Source organism: Mesoplodon bidens (assembly GCF_964165515.1).
Source record: "Mesoplodon bidens genome assembly, chromosome: 10".
Classification (NCBI taxonomy): Eukaryota; Metazoa; Chordata; class Mammalia; order Artiodactyla; family Ziphiidae; genus Mesoplodon; species Mesoplodon bidens.
Window position 1 is genome coordinate 37,010,895 of NC_138172.1, and position 16,504 is coordinate 37,027,398.

Sequence of the window (16,504 nt, forward strand, 5' to 3'; positions counted from 1 at the left end):
CTTTGTTTACAAGAAGGGAGGGGTTGCCTTTGACAAGCATGAGAACAATGTTTGCAGAAACGCATCAGGCAGAGTTACTGGGCTTCCTGGCAGTGGAGTGAGGAGACAGGCCTTTTACCATTTGACATTTATTGTAGCAAGCCTCTTGCAGTGGTTCTCAAACCTTAGTGTGCATCAGAATCACCCTAAGGGCTTGTTAAAATTTAGCTTGCCCCATCCCCGGAGTGTCTGATTCAGTAAGGAATTTACATTCCTCACAAATTTCTAGGTGATGCTGTTGCTGCTGGTTGGTTGGAAAACAGTCTAGCCGATTGACACCCTGGCATCGCGGGCAGGGAGGTGGCTGGAGAGAGAGAGTGAGTCTCTGTCCGTCTTAGGAAGTTTCTGTGGCTCATGGGGGCTACAGCTTGGGAGAGGCACCTGGAGAATTGCCGTCCCTTCAGCCCAGTTGGGAGCATTGTAGTCTTCCTCTTTCCGGAAGAGGAAAAGCGGTGTGGGTGGTTCTGATCTTGGTGCGGTGTTAAAAGAAATCCCAGTGCTGCCCTTTAGGCTTTTTAGACCTAAAGGCACTCTTTAAACCCACTGAGCTCTGTTTACAACTGGGCAGGCAGATGCGTGGTTTCATTACCAGCCAAGGACATCAGTCAGAGGATGGGACCCAGGGCAGCCCTCCGTGGGCCTCTGCCGGGCCTGTCGTCCTCTCTCAGCTCCTGTCCTGGCCATTAGTGCTGCTGCATCAGTTCAGTCATCAGTGCTTGAATCCATGTTCTCCAGGCCACCTGCCTCCTGCATTGTCCTCAGTGTCCACCTCTTAACCCGCAGATGGGGGTGCCTAGGTCACCTCCCATCCTCCAGAGTCTGCTGGGCCTTTAGGGAAGCTGGCGGGTGAGTCTCTGACACCTGAGCTTGAGACGGCCTGGGTGCTTGTGGCCCAACATTTTAACCCCCAGGTGGAGGTCTTCTTTGTAGAGCCTTTTGGGGAAGTGCCTCCAGGTAGCAAGAGCAGGAACAAGCCCTGAAACAGCGATGACCGCAGTGGCACCAAGAGGATGGGGCTGTGGGATGGGGCAGTAACTGAACTCCCTTCTCTGAGCTGCCCTTTTGAGGGGCTGATGGTAGTTTCCCGCCACTGGAAAATTCCCATCCCTTTCACAAGGTCCCTATCCAGAGGAGAATGGCACAATTCTTAGGAAGGAAGGCCTATTAATGACTTAAACCAACAGGGGACGTAGTCTCAGAAATCCAGGGCAAGATGTATTAAGATAGTCACTGTGGAATCCAGACAAAGCCTGGACGCCCTTGTGTCCAGACCTGCATGCATCGGGACACACCTGGTGTGTGAACCTGGGCGCTCACACACACCTGTGAGAGCTCTCATCTCTTTCAAGGGACTCAGAGCTGTTGTGGGTTTCCTTTCCCCCTGGCAGCCAAAGCGTGGGTTCAAGGTCAGTGGAGATTCCACAGTTGCACATGGAGAATTGAGCCCAAATCACAGGACAGTGGGGTCTGGACATTGTGGTGCTTTACTACAAGGCACCCACAGCCCTGGGCAGGGCACACCGCATGCCTCAGAGTGCCTTTGTTTCAGCCCTGGGGCCACTGCAGTGATGCTACCATTTTGGTGACAGATGATAAAACATCCACAGCCTGGTTAGGCCACGCTGACAAGTCCCCTCTCCACAGAGAGCCAGCAGAGGCCATGCATGCGAAGTAGAGAGGGTGGCATCTGAGAGATAGCCTGCCTGCCTGCCTGCCTGCCTGCCTGCCTGCCTGCCTGCCTCCCTCCCTCCCTCCCTCCCTGCCTGCCTCCCTCCCTCCCTCCCTGCCTGCCTCCCTCCCTCCCTCCCTCCCTCCCTCCCTGCCTGCCTCCCTCCCTCCCTCCCCTTCCATGCTGCTTTTAAACCTAGAAACCTGAAAATGGAATAAATGAGCCACAGGTGGAAATAGACCCAGTTGCTTAAATCTGACTGATTCTTTGGCTCCACCCCCCTGTTCCCCAGCAGAACCGCGCTCCTCCTTTTAGTCTCTTTGCAGATGGCACCTCCTCCATGCAGCCTTCCCAGGAAGGGCAGCAGCTTGTGAAATCTTCCTGCTCCACCTACCCAGAGCACTCTGCTTGGTGGAGCAGCCCCTCTCTGCCACGGTCAGTTTTTCACAGGCTGAACTTGTTGCCCTGGAGGCCTGGGGCCTTGGTCTCCATGTGGTGCCCAACATGCGTCTGGACACCTGAGCAGAATGCTCAGGAAACCAGAGTTCAGTGGACACATTCTGCTGTCTGTGGGCAGCGTGGGCTGAGTGTGTGAGGCTAGAGGCAGGCTCTGGCGCTTTCCTTTTGCCATGTTTGATGGTCCCAGGCTAAATGAAGGAAACCACTTTCTCACCTGGTTTGTCAGTTTGGGGGCAGGTGGTAAGGAGTGGTGTGGGCAGTGGAGGGTGGGAGAATCTATATGTCTGGACTAGAAGTTTTAGTCCTTCTTTTCATTTTCAATGGAAAAAATCCCTTTTCAGCTTGTATTTTCCAGATTGGATGGCAGCGTTGCCCATGTGGTGTAAGGGTGTTGGATAATGCTTGTGTTTATGTTCTCATTGGTTACCATGGAAAAAATCAGAATAGATGGTTTCCATGGAGATTATCTTAAAATTAGTTTCTTTGAAGGTCCAGACATTGTTGCAGGGTTCACTGAATGCTTTTGGTGCCATCGGGGCTTTCTCTATGGCAGTGCCAAAAGCTGGTCTGAACGTTTGTGGATTCAGCCTAATTTGCCTCCTGTGCTTGAAAGTGCCAGAACACCAGAGTGGGGGTGATCCTGTGCCTCACCTTCCTCCTGGGGTCCCGCTTGCCTGGCCTCAGCTCCACAGCTCATTCAAGTAGCCTGGAGCTTTTATTTTTTTACCAACAACAAAAAATACCCTTTGTATTGTGGAAATTTTCAAGCTAGCCCAAAAAGTAGAGAGAATAATATAATGAACCACCGCCCCATGTATCCTTTACCTAGCTTTAGCATTTTGCCGATCATATTTTGTTCATCTCCTCCCACCCTTTTTTAGAAGTTGGAATATTTTTGTTTAATCCAGATATGTTACCCTAAATAAAGACTTTTCTGGGTTAAATAACTGCAGTGCTCTTATCACATCCAACAAAATTAATATTTCCTTAATATCAGATGCTTAGTCCATGTTCACATTTTTCTGCATTGTGTCGAGAATATTGTTTTGTGTTCTTTGTTCAAATAGGGACGTGGGAGCCTTTGAAAGCCCACGTCTCCCCTCCTCAGCGTGGTCCTGCTACGTGGAGAGGTTGAGCACCCTTAGCTTAGCGCTGCAGTGGGGCCGGGCCAGGCGGAGCCTTGGGGCTCCACCCTCCCACTGTCCACAAGGGAGAGTTGTGTACTCTGAGCTCCAGGACGCCCTTGTCCCAGCCTGGAGATGTGTCAGCATAGGTGGGCCAGCTACTGCCAGCTGTCCTGGGGCAGGCGTCCGCTGGGGTGCGCTGTCCCTCTTCAGTCTGCAAGGGGAGGGAGGGAGAGGGGTGATGTAACCTTGATTCACAACAGCTGTGTGCAACTTCATTTTCCAGGAAAGGGAGGCTGTGAGACACCGGGGTTGGGGTGGGGGGAGGCAGCCTCCCTTGGCTCCTCCCTGGGCAGCACCGGGGTGAGGGCTTTGGCTCATCGGAGGCCCGCTGCCTCTGCGGGGTAGGCAGAGCCGGTCCTGGTTATCTGTCTTGACAGGCTCTGCTCCTGTCCCGAGATGCTGCACAAAATATGAATTGCCGAGTGGTGGGAGTGGTGCCCGGGGCTGGTTGGTGCCTCTAACACTCTCCATTGAACTAAGTGCAAGGAGAGTTTAAAATAGCCAGCCTTTGTTCCCGAGGTTTTAAAAATTCAACTCCAGTAGTTACAATGAGCTGTCTTCAAGTGGATCTATAAATAAACTGCTACTGTTCCTCTTTGTCACCGAGAGCTTCGGCGGCTTCCAGAGACGTCGGCTCTGCCGCTCATCTTCATTAGATGCCTCTCATCTGTGGGGCAGCTGCGGCCATCAGCAAGCCGGGCTGACACGCAGAGTTTGTAATGACAGCCACACGTTCCCTTTTAAAGAGCCACAGTGCCAAGCCACCGTGCCCCATGATTGACTACACAGGGAACGATGTAACTTTGCATTGGAGAAACCTGGCAGGGAGGTCAGCATCACCATTGATTGAGGTCAACATCACTGATATGTAAGATATATAAGACCTGTCTGATATATAAGACCTGTCTGTGTGAGCCCTGTGGTGTCATGCATGTAGCTTTTGTGGTGCTCTTGTCAAAAATGCATAACCTCACCCCAATTGTGAGAAAACATCAAACAGGTCCAAACTGAGGGACATTTGACAACAAAACTGACCAGTACTCTTCAAAAATGTCAAGGTCATGAAAGACAAGGGAAAACTGAGGAGCTGGACAGATCTCAGGAGACTAAGAGAAAACTGAATGCATTGTGGGATCCTGGATAGGATTCTGGAACATCAGGATCCAAGGACATTAATGGGTAAACTGGTGAACCTCAAATGGAGCCCTTCCTTGGTTTGGTTAATGGAATTGTCCCAATGTTAATTTCCTGGCGTGACCATTGTACTAATGGTTATGTAAGGTGTTAACACTGGGAGAGCCTTGGGGAGGGATATATGGAAATTTTCTGTACTATTTTTTGCAACTTTTCTCTAAGTCTAAAATTAGTTCAAAGCAGTTTAATTTAAAAAAACAAAACAAAAACTACAGTCAACACTTAAGCTTTATCAGAAGCCTTGATCTCCTGCCCAGGGTGTCTCGGTTCAGGTGTTTGTGGTGGGGGAGGGCAGGTGTTTCTGTCTCAAGGTAGGAGGTAACAACCTGAGCTACTTAGCACCCAGCCTGGAGTGGGCCCTTAGTGACGTGTGTGGAGCTGAACTGAGCAAGAGCCGGCCCTACAGGAAACAGGTCATGTTCAAAGGGAGTTCTTACAAAGGTATTGGTCACCAGCATGGGGACCGCAGGGTGGCGTTGTCTGCTTGTGGACGTTGTCGTTTCTCAAAATGCTCCGGAGGTGCACCCTCTCCAGGAACTCTGGGCAGACTGGCAGCAGATGCTCTGCAGCATCGCCTCCTCCTGAGGCTTCCCACCACGCTGCCCTTCCCTGTTCCTTCTCATCCGTGTCCCTGAGCCCTGGGCTCTGCCTTGCTGCCTATCAACGTGTTTCTGGCTGTACCAGGTGTGATGACCTGGAGGGCTTCCACCCCTAAAGCCTGGGTTGGTTTTCCTCCACGCTCAGAACCAGGAGGGCCAGGACCTCCCCTGGGCACAGGAAAGTTCTCGCTGCATGATGGTCTGCTTGCTTTCTCATGGCTGCCACCAGTTTGCAACTGCTTAGCCTTCCTCTCCCCGTTTCGTCCTCCCCCGCTTCTCCCCACAGCTTCCCTCACGTGTCGTTTCAGTAGGACAGTCCTCCCCTGCCCTACTTTTTTCTCCTGGGGGCATATCTGGACATTGGAATGACTTCCTGTTTCCTGCTTCTTACCAAGGCCGTCCTTTCACGCCTTTGAAACACATTTGGCTGTATAAGTCAGCCCTCTTGTGTGGGGAGAAAGACTTGGAAACCAAGTATTGGAGAGCACGGCTGGGGAGTCAGCAGGAGATGGCTGGGGTTGAGCCCAGGAGTGGCTGACATAGCCCTGAGGGTGGGAGCCTCGGTCTTGCTTTGGGCCTGAGTGAGGAGACAGGGGTTCTGTGGTTTGTGCACTTAACATCTCCCACATGCCAGGGGGGCCTGTGACCCACACAGGTGTAATAGGATGACAGAGGTAGCTGTGGCCCCTGCCTCAGAGGGACCCTCAGGAGAGGACTGTGAGGTGAGAAAGTGGGCCAAGCTGCCTGTGGTCTTGGTGCCTGGATGGCACTGGTTCTGTGTGAGGAGGCCTGGGTCAGGCACGTGGATCCCTCATCCTCCAGGTTAGACCCATCCTTTGACCGCTTCACAGTTCTTAGTTCAGAGGACACCCTGTCTGCTTCCCGTTGGTGGGAGCCTGGGGTCACAGGGTGGCTCTTACACTGAACTGGGATCTGTCATCTTACAGAGTCTGATCGAGTTCAAAGGACGCTGTCCAGCCCCATCCCCTCGAGCCTCTTGGCTCACTGTCCTTGGGAGCCTGGTGTGGGGAACACATGGAGGCACCCTGCACATTCATACTCTAGACAAAAGCCAGCAGCGGTAACCAAACCCCACACACATACTTGGGCTGGCTTGGAAGAACATTGACAAGATTGCCAAACAATTAGATGATTTTAAGAAACTAGAATTCCTCTTGGGTTCAAGGCTATGTTTAGAACCAGAAGTTTCCTCTCTTCTTGGACTCCAGGCCGGAACCCTAAATTATAGGGCAGACAAGGCTGTAGTAGATCTAGTCCACAAATATGTGCGGGGAATACAGTACCAGGTTTCTTTTGAGCTTTGATTTGAGAAAACAGCTGTGTCTATTTCCACTTGAGAAGCTGGCGCTGAGCAGAGCCCAAGTGAGCTCTGCTCTGTCCCCTGCTCTCCTCGCCAGGGCCAGGTTTAGCAGACAGGGAGGCAGGCGAACTGGATGCCTGTTAACTTTCCATGAGGCAAATTGTCAAAGCCAAAGGCCTGAGGTGAAAACCAAGGAACATCTGTGTCCATGAATCTGCACCCTTGCTTAGCAGACTATGTGATGAGCAGTTCGATGAAAGATTAAGTTGAAAAGATTCAACCATGGTGTGTGTGTCTGTCCATTTCTTCGTTTTGCACTCAGGGTCTCTACTAGGAGGGTAACTGGTGAGACAGTCCAGATCTTGGGCCTGGGTCACCTCTGGCTCCCCTCTCTGGCCAGACCCAAGCCTTGGACCAGTTAGTTCCTAGATACTTTTGTCTGTTACAGAGTTTTAGTTTCTGGAGCAGGCTGGGCAGGGGGCAAGGTCCGGTGTTAGAGACTAAAAGAGAAGGAGAAATTTCCGTCTTAAGCAGGTGTTAATAATTGACCACCCCGCCCAACTAGAGGGGGGCATTCTGTCAAGTCAGCTCATGACATCTTTATGGTAGAACTCCAGCCACTCCTGGCTTCTGGCCAGGTGTATGTAGACCTCACTTGCTCATGACTGTCAAGCTGTGTATGGACCCCTAAGCAGCTGAGACCTGAAGTTCCATAGACTGGGCAGCTGCTGCTTGGGAAACCTTGCTTGAGACATCTGCTAACAACTGGGGTGTCACTAAAATGTGACTCTGACCTTCTGCATTTGGAAACCCTCATCCCCAGACCAATGGTGGACCTCACGGGCCTGACCTGCGGTCTTTAACCTTGGGTTTTGCCCACTGGTAATGTCCTGTGGTGAGGCAGTGATTTTCACCTTGAGTGCAGAGTGGCAATGATGGGTAGTGTCATGTGATGGGCCTGTTGGGGTCCTAGGGGCATTTCGGTTGTAACTGCATCTTTTTCTTTTTTAAGTCAGATATATTAGTACACAAATAGTAACATTCACCATTTAAAAAAGTGAACCAGGGCTTCCCTGGTGGCGCAGTGGTTAAGAGTCTGCCTGCTGATGCAGGGGACGTGGGTTCGTGCCCCGGTCCGGGAGGATCCCACATGCCGCGGAGCGGCTAAGCCCGTGAGCCATGGCCGCTGAGCCTGTGCGTCCGGAGCCTGTGCTCCGCAACGGGAGAGGCCACAACAGTGAGAGGCCCGCATACCTCATAAAAAAATAAATAAATAAAATAAAATAAAAAATAAAAAAGTGAACCATTCTCTGAGTTTCGACAATCATGTAATCACCACCATGATCATGTTATAGAATATTTCCATCATCCCTCCAGATTTCCTTGTGCTTCTTTGTAGTCAATCCAGTCCCTCCACCTCCAGCCCCAGGCAACTACGAGTCTTTTTTCTGCATTTTTCAGAATTTGATATAATTGAAATCATATAGTTATATGTTCTTTTTAGTCTGGTTTCTTTCAGCTTAATTATTTTGAGATTCACCCATGTTGTTACATTTATCAATAGTTCATTTCTTTTTATTGCTGAGTACTACTTCATCAAATGGATATACAATTTGTCTGTGAACACTTGGGTTATTTTCAATTTTGGGGCTATTACAAATAAAGCTGCTGTTACCTTTTACATACGTATCTTTCTATGGACATATGCTTCCATTCTTTTTGGGTAGATATCTAGGAGTGGAATGGCTGAGACATGTAATGGGTATATGCTTAACCTTTTATGTTACTGTCAAACTATCTTCCAAAGTGGTTGTTCCATCTTGCATTCTCCCCAGCAGTGTGTGAGAGTTCAAGTTTCTCCACCTCCTCGCCAGCACTTGGGATGGTCAGTCTTTTTAACTCTAAAGCATTGTAATAGGTGTATAAGTGATACCTCATGGTGATTTTAACTTGCATTTTCCTGATGACTGAGGATGTAGAACATTTTTTTACATGTTTGTCATCTTTATATGTTCTTTGGTGAAGTGTCTTCAAATCTTTTGCCTATTCTTTAAATTAGTTGTCTTATTGAATTATGAAAGTTCTTAGGTGTTCTGGATACAAGTTCTTTACCAGATATGTGACTTGCAAATATTTTCTTCCAGTCTGTGGTTTGTGTTTTCATTTTCTTAACAATGTCTTTCAAAGAGCAGAAGTTTTGAATTTTGATGAAGTTCATTTTATTGGCTTTTTCTTTTATGGATCATACTTTGGCTGTCATATCTAAGAAATCTACCTAACCCAAGGTCACAAAGATGTTCTCCTATGTTTTAGAAGAAAAATTCATACGAATATTATAGTTTTAGGTTTTACATTTAGGTCTATGAATCATTTTTGAGTTACTTTTTGTATACGATATGAGATATGTACTGAAACTCATTTTTTTGCATAAGGATTCCAATTGTTCCAGCAATTGTTGAAAATACTATCTTATTTTCTCTCTGGTAAGTGGTGTACCATTTTTAAAAATTAATTGACCATATATCTGTGAGTATATTTCTGGACTCTATTTGTTCACTGATCTATGTGTCTGTCCTTTCACCAATGCCACACTGTCTTGATTGCTTTAGCTTTAGACTAAGTCATAAAATCAGGTAATGTGAGTCCTCTAGTTTTGTTCTTTTTTTCAAAAATGTTTTGGCTTTTCTAGTTCCTTTGCCTTTCCATATAAATTTTGGAATAAGCTTTTTGATTGCTATAGATGATTTTGAGGAGAACTGGCATCTTAACAACTTTGAGCCTTCAGTACATGAGCATGGTATATCTCTTCATTGATATTAGTCTTTTCTCATCAGTGTATTTTAGTTTACAGCATACAGATTTTGTACATATGTTGTTTGATTTATATCTAAGCATTTTGTAGTGGGTTGAATAGTGCCCCCCCTGCCAAGAAATATGTCTACATCCTAACCCCCAGAACCTGTGAATGTGACCTTACTTGGTGAAAGGGTCTTTGCCGATGTGCTTAAGTTAAGGATCTTGAGATTAGATCATCTTGTGTTTTTAGGTTGGCCCTAAATCCAGTGACAGGCGTCCTTATAAGAGACACACAGGGAAGAGAAGGTCATGTGAAGATGGAAGCAGAGGGTGGAGTTATATAGCCATAAGCCAAGGAATTCTGGAGCCACCAGAAGCTGGAAGAGGCAAGAAAGGATTCTTAGTGCCTCCAGAGGGAATGAGGCCCTTTTGATATGTTAATTTCAGACTTCCAGCCTCCAGAACTCTGAGAAAATAAATTTCTGTTATTTTAAGCCACCAAATGTGACAATTTTTTTTTAGAACAGCCATAGGAAACTGATAACACATTTCATGTTTTTTGGTGCTATTGAAAAGATAATGGCCAAGAATTTTTGGAAAATGATGAAAGGCATCAAACCACAGATCCAAGAAGCTCAGAGAAATGACAAGCAGGCTGAAGAAAAAACAAAAACAAAACAGAACCCTACACAAATTATATTCAAGCTTCTGAAACCAAAGATTAAGAGAAATTCTTAAAGGTAGATAGAGAGGGCTTCCCTGGTGGCGCAGTGGTTGAGAGTCCGCCTGCCGATGCAGGGGACACGGGTTCGTGCCCCGGTCTGGGAAGATCCCACATGCCACGGAGCGGCTAGGTCCGTGAGCCATGGCCGCTGAGCCTGCGCGTCCGGAGCCTGTGCTCCGCAATGGGAGAGGCCACAGCAGTGAGAGGCCCGCGTACCGCAAAAAAAAAAGGTAGAGAAAGGAGACATTATGTACAGAGGATCAAAGATAAGAATTACAGAACTATTCTCATAAAACTGCACAAGCTGGAAGACATGGAAGTAACATTTTTAAAGTATCCAAAGAAAAAACTGTCAACCCAGAATTCTATATGCAGAAAAAAAATCTTTTAAAAATGGAGAAATAAAGACCCCCCCCTTTTTTTTTCCAGACAAACCAAAGCTGAGATAATTCATTACCAGTAAAGTTGTACTATAAGAAATGTCTCTTTTCTCTTTGTTCTCCTTCTGGGATTTCAGTCACACATGTATTAGATAATTTGATATTGTCCCACAGTTTACAGGTAGTCCGTTCTGGGTTTTTTTTTCCCCTATTATGTTTCAGTTTGAGGAACTGGTCTGTCTTCAAGGTCATTGGTTTCTTTTCCTCAGTTGAGCTGAGCCTACTGTTGGACTGGTCAAGAAGATCGTTCAGGTTTTTCCAAAACCTCTTCCCAAATGAACATTTTGGCCAACCCAGTAGTAGCCCAACAAAGTCATTCTTCATATCTGGTATTGAGTTTCTTATTTCTAGCATTTCCATTGACTCTTTCTTATAATTTCTACCTCTCTGCTGAAATTCCCCACCTGTTCATGCATGTCCACAATTTCCAGTGAAATCTTTAACATATTAATCATAATTATTTTTTCTCCATCTGATAGTGCTCACATCTAAGTCATCTGAATCTAATTCTGATTACTTTGTCTCTTGACAGTCGGGGTTTTTTTTCTTGCCTTTTTGAGTGTCTCGTAAGTTTTTATTGAATGCCAGACATCATGTTCAGAATAGCAGAGACTGGGGTAAATAGTCAGTCTTATCAGGAGTTGATACCTTGTACTTAGGGTGAGGTCTGGGTGTTGGAGGATTTTTCTCAATGTTCCTGCTCCACCCCCAGCTTTCAGCCTACCCTGGGGTCCTGCCCCTCAGAGGATGTCTGTGTCCATGGTCTTGTCCCTCCCCCAGCAGTAGGCTGCTGGTGCTTGTTACCTGGTGCTTGCTAGCTTTGTTGGAGGAATTCTCTGCTGTCCTGGGCCAGTTTCAGTCTTAGGCCCTGTGTCCCTGGGTCTTAGAAGTAGGGCATTCTCAGTAGTCCTGCCCCTCCCTCAGCCTTTGAATACCTCGATGATCTCCACTCAGGATGGTTTCCTGCCTCTCCCACAAGGGAAGAGGGGGTTTCATCTCTTTTTGCTCTTCCCCCAGTAGCTTAAGGATTTTGTTCCGTAGGCAAGGAGGGTCTTGGCAGGGCTTCGTGCCTTTTCTGTGTCTACTCCCCTCCTCCAGGCCTGCACCCTCAAGGATGGCTTTTTCCCCCCACCCCGTCTTTCTCATGGATGCCCAGCAGAGGTCTGTGGAGAAGACCCTGTGAGCAGGTGCAAACTCCCCTTGTATCTGTGGCTCCCAGGGGTTCTTCATTCTCACCCTGGCCACTCAGCCTCTGCAACTTGTTAACATGCATAACTCAGTTCTTCTCACCCACTTGTATGGCACTCAGTGTCCCTTCTTCCCAGGCTTTGCCAGAGGTGAGCCGATGCTCACTTCCTGTTTTCCTTGGAAGAGTCTGCCTTTCCTTAGATTTCAGGCTAGTTGTTTGCTCTGTGATCTCAGCTCTCTGATTTAAGAAAAGTTAAGATCCTTTTAGATTGTTGCTCTTTCTCTTGTTAGGATAGGATTAATACTTCCCCCAACTTTCTCTACCTTAGGCAGAAGCTTCTTATCCCCACCTGCATTTTGATGATGAAAAGGTGAGACCATAGGCAATCCAGAGACCAGTAAAGAAGTTATCCCAGATGGATTGATTTCTCGTCACAAGGAAGACCTGCAAGCTCTGCTCTTTTGTTTGTTTTTTTTGTTGTTTTTTTTTAATTTTTTTAAAAAGATTTATTTATTCATTTTATATTTTATTATTGCTGCATTGGGTCTTTGTTGCTGCACACGGGCTTTCTCTAGTTGCGGTGAGCGGGGGCAACTCTTCGTTGCAGTGTGTGGGCTTCACATCGTGGTGGCTTCTCTTGTTGCAGAGCACGGGTTCTAGATGCGCAGGCTTCAGTAGTTGTGGCACGCGGGCTTCAGTAGTTGTGGCTCGTGGGCTCTAGAGCGCAGGCTCAGTAGTTGTGGCGCACGGGTTTAGTTGCTCCGTGGCATGTGGGATCTTCCCAGACCAGGGCTTGAACCCGTGTCCCTTGCATTGGCAGGCGGATTCTTAACCACTGCGCCACCAGGGAAGTCCTGCTCTTTTGTTTTTTTTTTTTTTGTTTTTTTTTTTTTTCCCTTTTTTTCTTTTTGTGGTATGCGGGCCTCTCACTGCTGTGGCCTCTCCCGTTGCGGAGCACAGGCTCCGGACGCGCAGGCCCAGCGGCCACGGCTCACGGGCCCAGCCGCTCCGCGGCATATGGGATCCTCCCAGACCGGGGCACGAACCCGTATCCCCTGCATCGGCAGGCGGACTCTCAACCACTGCGCCACCAGGGAGGCCCTGCTCTTTTGTTTTTTAATGAAAATGTATGGGTTGGTTACCCATGTGTTTGAGTGGCTGAAAGCAACCACAGATATTTACGCAACTCCTACTGTGCGCAGTGCTGAGCTCATGGTGGCGTATGACAAGCTGGCAGCAACAGAAACTGAGGCAAGTAGATTAAACTACTGTGAGAGCCTGGGATCCCACACCAGGGTGGGGACACCTACAGACCCCAAATGAGATTGCCACGAAGTTAAATAGATTCATCTATTCTGAGTTTGACCTTTTTTTTTTCTTTTGATGTTAAGATGTTTATATTTGGTACAAGTGAAAGTTGTCGACTTGGTGTGACTTTCTAGGTATGTGTGTTTGGGTTAATGTTGTTGTAATCTTACCTGTGAGAGAACTAACAAGGACCACCAGGCAGGGCCCCTAGTACCCTTGGATGTGGAACAGACAAAGCACTGATAGGATTTCTCCCCTTAAACACTGCTCCTGTTATCCTGTCACAGCCCTTGAATGTGCTTCTCTTCCTGCTCTTGCCCATCATCTTCTTATCTCTGCTTTATTGCTTATCTACTGAGCTCTCGGGGAAATGCCACATCTGCAGAATGCTGGAGTGCAGGTGAGTGCCTGCGATGATGTGCAGTGGGGCGGGACTGCTGGCCCTTTGCCTTGGGGAGGTGTCATTTCACAGGAGTGTCACCATGATGGGCTTGGCTCTTTGAGGCATTGAGTGTGTGTGGAGGGCCTGCTCTGTGTTCAGCTCTGTGCCAGGCAGGCATTCCAGGGCAGGTGGGGTGGGGGAATGACGCAGAAAGTGTTAGAGCCAGGAGCCAGGAGCCTCCACAAGGATGGAAGAGAGGAGCTGGGGGTGTGGAAGCAAATCCGCAGGCCATGTCACCTGTCAGAGGCTGCTTCCTGTCAGGAAATGCCTGTGCTTTGGGTTCAGATCCCAGCCGTCATTTCCTGTATTAGAGCAAGTGAGTTAACCTCCCTGAGCCTGCTTCCCCATCTGAAAATTAAGGTTAGTAATGCCTGCTGTGAGGGGTCATTGTAGGGATTAAATGAAGTGACATATAAAATGCTGGCACATGGGTGGCAAGTAAACCACAGCGATAGCCATCTTTACGTGCGGTGTGTCAAGTGCTGTAATGTCTTCTGGTAAGAGCGGGCAAGGTTGCAAAGAAGGGCTGTGTCCTGGTGAAGGTAAGAGCAGGAGCGAATGCTGTGGCTGGAGGAATAGCCCAGGGCAGGCAGAACCCTGGACTTGTGAGCAATGCTGGAGGCTGGGTACCTTCTGACAGTCACTTCCTGTCTGAGCCTCAGGTTCCTGCGGCCCTCTCTTCCAGAGGCCACCTCCCTGGTTCGGGCATGTGACTGCGGTCCTCAGTACTCTTTTGGAGCTGGCTGGGCTTGGGCTCAGAAGGAGGGTTCCTGTTGGTAAATTCAGCGGTGCTCACCCCCCCACCCCTGCTTCCAGAGACTCGGCTCCACACTGTCCATTTCTGGGCCACTCTGCAGAAACATTCAGAATTTCCATCCCCTCCTTCCCAGGCAGCAGGCAGCGCCCGTCTGGCTGTCAGGACAGAGGGCTGCCAGGTTCCCACCCTCCCTCTGGTGGCCTTTCCTGAGGGAGCCAGGGGGACTCAGTGTCCAGAGGAAGAGCGTGCGTGTCTGGAAGGGGGGTCCTTTGGAAGCAGTAGGCACTGGCTTCTTAAGAAAGGCCTGTGGGTGATTTGCAGATAAGCACCTCTTACAGCTCAGCCCTTGGAAGGACAGGCCCAGTCATCACCCCCATTTTATAGAAGATGAGGAAGTGGAGGCCAGGAGGGATTAAACCTCTTGCCCAGGGCCACCTAGCTGGTCAGTGGTAGAGCTCAGATATCGACCACAGCCTGCCCGAGTCACTGCTCTTCCCTGCTGCACTCTGCTTTGTCTCCCGACAGCACTGCGTGGGTCTGGGGGCCACTGCGGTGAGGTGAAGGCCAGTCAGGGCTTCTGGAACATTCCTTTTGGGATGGGCTTTGAGAGCTGAAGTGTATCGATTCCTGGAGGACTGGAAGAGCCTAACCCCGGTGGGCTGAGGTCTTACAAAATGGCCACAGTGCCGCAAGCAGATAGGCCGACGGTGGGCATGTGGACATGGCCCTGCTCCTGCTTTCAAGGATCCTCCTCAGGCTTGTGTCTCACATTCAATTTCTCTTTAACCATCAGGGCCTGCATTTTTCCAAGTTCAAATTGACATGCACTTGAGAGTTTGTTATCTATGAGATTAGAACACTTTCCTAATAAAGGAAAATATGCAGGTAGGGTCCACATGCTAAACTGCCCTTCTTTGATGCTTGGGAATCCTCTTCTGGGCTGATTCTTCTCAAGGACTCTGAGGCCTGCCCAGGTGAACATGTCCAGGGCAGAGCATCTTCCTGGGGCTAGGCCACTGGATTTATCCAAAAGATGGGCCAACTCAGAGGAGATGCAAGCAGGCTGCCAGTGGCAGGTGTGAGGCATCCTAGGTGAGCCCCAGTCATAGCCAGTATTCTCCAGTGGCTGTGGCATTGAGGGGTGGAGGAGTGCTGGGTGGAGTACCCTAGCTCTGTGGTGTATGGGGAGTTGACAAGCTTTGAGCCTAGTAATGCCCTGGGTTTAGAGGGGAGAGGCGCGATGAGTGCAGGCAGAAGACAGGAATAGGGGGCACAGGCACATGGGCAGGTGGCAGGCCCTGTGGGTGGTCTGGCATTGATTCATCCCACTCGTGTCCTGGCCCTGGAGACGCAGTGGCTGGAGGAACAGGGCAGGGATGGGGCAGGCCCAGGTGCGGAGCACAGAGGAGCTTCCGATTGGGCATGGGGGGTTGCAAGGTGAGTGGAGGACAGGATGCTCGGAGCAGGGGGAAAGAAGGGTAGATGAGGGGCCCTGGGAGCTGGGCACGGGAGCACTGAGGTGGGAGCAGAGCTGCGGAAGGAGGCAGGCGGGAGCAGGGTGCCCCGTCAAGGGGGTTGAATTTTCTCCCAGTGCCGGTAGAGAGCCCTGGATGACTGGCAAAGCCAGGGAATGATGTGGTAACATTTGGAATGTCCATCAGTGAGGCTATGGTTGAAAACACTGAGCCCCAAGTGTGGCTGCCTTTATGGGTTACTGGGGTTTGGGGGCTGGCCGAGAGTGTCGGCCTCACTGAGCATGTCATTCCCACGGGGCGAGTCCACAGAGGAACTGTAGGTTCCTGAGCATCTGCCCACTGTGTCCTTGGGAGGCTCCCGGCATTCTGCCCTGCTGAACACATGCATGATGCTTCTGGGGTCAGGAGAAGCCTTTGTCTGTGTGCAAAGCAGTGCCTGACTTTGGGGGGACACGCACTGGACTGGAATGAGCCCCCTTAGGAAATCACTTGCCCTCAGTGGTAGTGGAGGAGGAGGAGGATGGCTTCTGCATTTGGGGACTGAGGATCTTAGGCAGAAACACCAAGTCCCTCATGTTCCTGGAGTCTTCTCTGAAGCAGCCTGGGGCGCCTGTCCTGTGGATTCTGACTCCCGCCAGCCATCAGGCCAGGACGTTCATGTAGAATCTGTTTTCCCAGGGGATCTGGCCAGGGCAGGGTTTGAACCTCCCGCTTGTTCTGGGCCACCCCCCCCATTCCTGGGGTGGGGAATTGACCTTGAGCTAACCAGGAGGAAGGGTGACTTCAGAGCCAGGCTGGGCTTCAGGGGTCCCGCACTCTGACAGGCCTAGTGGAGGGCATGCCGTGTGAAGAGCTGGCAGCCCCTGGCCTCTCTGAGGGCCTCCAAGAGCCCACCTGCACATCCC

The 16,504-nt window shown here is 49.5% G+C and overlaps 1 protein-coding gene across 1 annotated transcript in view; it reads left to right on the forward strand.

Annotated features, from left to right (window-relative positions):
• The window catches only part of POC1A (POC1 centriolar protein A), a 73,407-nt gene that overhangs the window by 35,897 nt on the left and 21,006 nt on the right, over positions 1-16,504 (forward strand). The window lies entirely within an intron of this gene.